The sequence below is a fragment of the Staurois parvus genome, unplaced genomic scaffold (genome assembly GCF_062004578.1).
Source record: "Staurois parvus isolate SC_StPar_1 unplaced genomic scaffold, SC_StPar_1.0 ptg001672l, whole genome shotgun sequence".
NCBI classification, from domain to species: Eukaryota; Metazoa; Chordata; class Amphibia; order Anura; family Ranidae; genus Staurois; species Staurois parvus.
This window is the reverse complement of record NW_028319468.1, coordinates 417501-421733: the sequence shown is the minus strand read 5'-3', so window position 1 is coordinate 421733 and position 4233 is coordinate 417501.

The window sequence follows — 4233 nt, the reverse complement described above, 5'->3', positions numbered from 1 at the left end:
CTTTATATTTATATATGTGCACTGTGTGTAGGGGTTGCACATCTGTTTCTATTTTTGTCATTATCATCACGCACATATATGTATTATGTTCATATAGGAATTTAACATCGTGCTGCATGTCCTAAGGTACTGACGCTTTAACTGGGTGTTTTAGCGCTACATCATTTGTATTTCTTCTGCATTGTTTTGATCTTGGGGTATTGGATCAGATGTTAGCAGCTTCACACGTCTATCTATTGTATTTTACATAGGAGCGCAAGCAGATTCCAATTATCTTCTTCTTCATCATCTTCTTCTTCTTCCTCTTCTTCTGCTTCCTCTTCTTCTTCTTCATCCTTTTCTTCTTCATCCTCTTCTTCTTCTTCCTCTTCTTCTTCTTCTTCATCATCTTTTTCTTCCTCTTCTTCTTCTTTCTTCTTTTTGTCTTCCTCTTGCAGGTCACGGCTCATACGAGAAAATCGGCCAATCGGCAAAATCGGCCAATCTTTTTCTAACTTTACTGTTAAGAAAAATCTACCAAAATACCAAAAAACGGCCAACCTATTCACCCACTAATGATTTGAAAATCGGCCGATTTTTGACCCATCTATGGCCTGCATTAGTGACACCCCACTGGAGAGGAACACATAAAAGAAGAGCTGTTTCTAAACTCGAAACCAAGTGGATTCATGAATTACGTACTTTACAACCTAACGGCCACAACGTTGAGGTGGACATAAATTGTTTTATTGACAACAGCTAAGATGTATCACGTTTAGCCCTGTACACTGTTTTTATAAATTTGTACTATATATTTTTATATTTTATTGCAGTTTGGTCTTCTTCTTCTGCATCCTCTTCTTGCCCTTCATCTTCTCTTCCTCTTCTTCATCTTCTTCTTCTTCATCTTCTTCTTCTTCTTCTTCGTCTTCTTATTCTTCTTCTTCTTCGTCTTCTTATTCTTCCTCTTCTTCTTCCTCTTCTTCTTCTTCTTTTTCCTCTTCTTCTTCTTTTTCCTCTTCCTCTTCTTCTTCTTCTTCTTTTTCGGCCGATTTTTGACCCATCTATGGCCTGCATTAGTGACACCCCACTGGAGAGGAACACATAAAAGGAGAGCTGTTTATAAACTCGAAACCAAGTGGATTCATGGATTACGTACTTTACACCCTAATGGCCAAAACGTTGAGGTGGACATAAATTGTTTTATTGACAACAGTTAATATTTATCACTTTTAGCCCTGTACACTTTTTATATTTTATTGCAGTTTGGTCTTCTTCTTCTTCTGCATCCTCTTCTTGCTCTTCATCTTCTCTTCCTCTTCTTCATCTTCTTCTTCTACTTCTTCTTCTACTTCTTCTTCCTCTTCTTCTTCCTCTTCTTCTTCTTCCTCTTCTTCTTCTTCCTCTTCTTCTTCCTCTTCTTCTTCCTCTTCTTCTTCCTCTTCTTCTTCCTCTTCTTCTTCTTTTTCCTCTTCTTCTTCTTCCTCTTCTTCTTCTTCCTCTTCTTCTTCTTCCTCTTCTTCTTCTTCTTCCTCTTCTTCTTCCTCTTCTTCTTCTTCTTCCTCTTCTTCTTCCTCTTCCTCTTCTTCTTCCTCTTCTTCCTCTTCCTCTTCTTCTTCTTCTTCATTCTCTTCTTCATCCTCTTCATTTTCTTCTTCCTCTTCTTCCTCTTCTTCTTCATCCTCTTCTTCTTCATCATCCTCTTCCTCTTCTTCCTCTTCTTCTTCTTCTTCCTCTTCTTCTTCCTCTTCTTCTTCCTCTTCTTCTTCTTCATTCTCTTCTTCCTCTTCTTCTTCTTATTCCTCTTCTTCTTCATCATCCTCTTCCTCTTTTTCCTCTTCTTCTTCTTCCTCTTCTTCTTCATCCTCTTCTTCTTCTTCGTCCTCTTCCTCTTCTTCCTATTGTTCTTCTTTCTCTTCCTCTTCTTCCTATTGTTCTTCTTTCTCTTCCTCTTCTTCCTCTTCTTCTTCCTCTTCTTCTTCCTCTTCCTCTTCTTTTTCTTCTTCATTCTCTTCTTCTTCTTCTTCATTCTCTTCATCCTCTTCTTCATCCTCTTCTTCCTCTTCTTCTTCTTCCTCTGCTTCCTCTTCTTCTTCTTCATCCTCTTCTTCTTCTTCATCCTCTTCTTCTTCCTCCTTTTTACTTCTTCTCCTTCTTCTTCTTCTTCATCCTTTTCTTCTTCTTCCTCTTCATCCTCTTCTTCTTCTTCCTCTTCTTCTTCCTCTTCTTCATCCTCTTCTTCATCCTCTTCTTCTTCTTCATCATCTTCTTCTTCCTCTTCTTCTTCTTTTTGTCTTCCTCTTGCAGGTCACGGCTCATACGCAGATTTGTTATCGGTAAAAAGATCTGCCGATTTGCCCATAATTGCCGCGAAAATCGGACGATCGGCAAACTCGGCCGATCTTTTTCCAAATTTACTGATAAAAAAAATCTACCAAAATAACAAAAAACGGCCAACCTATTAACCCACTAATGATTCGATAATCGGCCGATTTTTGACCCATCTATGGCCTGCATTAGTGACACCCCACTGGAGAGGAACACATAAAAGGAGAGCTGTTTCTAAACTCGAAACCAAGTGGATTCATGAATTACGTACTTTACAACCTAACGGCCACAACGTTGAGGTGGATATAAATTGTTTTATTGACAACAGCTAATATTTATCACTTTTAGCCCTGTACACTGTATTTTTACATTTTTACTATATATTTGTATATTTTATTGCAGTTTGGTCTTCTTCTTCTTCTGCATCTTCTTCTTCCTCTTCTTCTTCTTCATCTTCATCTTCTTCTTCTTCATCATCTTCTTCTTCCTCTACTTCTTCCTCTCCCTCTTCTTCTTGTTCTTCATCCTCTTCTTCTTCCTCTTCTCCCTCTTCTTCCTCTTCCTCTTCTTCCTCTTCTTCATCCTCTTTTTCTTAATCCTCTTCTTCTTCTTCTTCTTCTTCTTCTTCTTCTTCCTCTTCTTCTTCCTCTTTCTCTTCTTCCTCTTCTTCTTCCTCATCCTCTTCTTCTTCATGCTTTTCTTCTTCCTCTTCTTCTAATTCATCCTCTTCTTCTTCCTCCTCTTCTTCTTCTTCCTCATCCTTTTCTTCTTCATCATCCTCTTCTTCCTCTTCTTCGTCTTCTTCTTCTTCCTCTTCCTCTTCTTCCTCTTCCTCTTCTTCTTCCTCTTCTTCTTCCTCTTCTTCTTCTTCTTCTTCATTCTCTTCTTCTTCTTCTTCTTCTTCTTCATTCTCTTCTTCTTCTTCTTCTTCTTCTTCATTCTCTTCTTCTTCTTCTTCTCCCTCTTCTTCTTCATAGTCTTCTTCATCCTCTTCCTCTTCTTCTTCCTCTTTTTCATCTTCTTCTTCTTCTTAATCTTCTTCTTCCTCTTCTTCTTCGTCTTCTTATTCTTCCTCTTCTTCTTCCTCTTCTTCTTCTTCCTCTTCCTCTTCTTCCCTTTCCTCTTCTTCCTCTTCCTCTTATTCCTCTTCTTCCTCTTCCTCTTCTTCTTCTTCTTCCTGTTCTTCTTCTTTCTTTTCCTCTTCCTCTTTTTCTTCGTCTTCTTCTTCTTTCTCTTCTTCTTCTTCATTCTCTTCTTCTTCTTCCTCTTCTTCTTCCTCTTCTTCTTCATCCTCTTCTTCTTCATCATCCTCTTCTTCCTCTTCTTCTTCTTCATCCTGTTCTTCTTCTTCATCCTCTTCTTCTTCATCATCCTGTTCTTCTTCTTCATCCTTTTCTTCTTCTTCCTCTTCTTCTTCATCATCTTCTTCTTCTTCCTCTTCTTCTGCTTCCTCTTCTTCTTCTTCATCCTTTTCTTCTTCATCCTCTTCTTCTTCTTCCTCTTCTTCTTCTTCATCATCTTTTTCTTCCTCTTCTTCTTCTTTCTTCTTTTTGTCTTCCTCTTGCAGGTCACGGCTCATGCGAGAAAATCGGCCAATCGGCAAAATCGGCCGATCTTTTTCCAACTTTACTGTTAAAAAAAATCTACCAAAATACCAAAAAACGGCCAACCTATTCACCCACTAATGATTTGAAAATCGGCCGATTTTTGACCCATCTATGGCCTGCATGAGTGACACCCCACTGGAGAGGAACACATAAAAGAAGAGCTGTTTCTAAACTCGAAACCAAGTGGATTCATGAATTACGTACTTTACACCCTAATGGCCACAACGTTGAGGTGGACATAAATTGTTTTATTGACAACAGCTAAGATGTATCACGTTTAGCCCTGTACACTGTTTTTATAAATTTGTACTATATATTT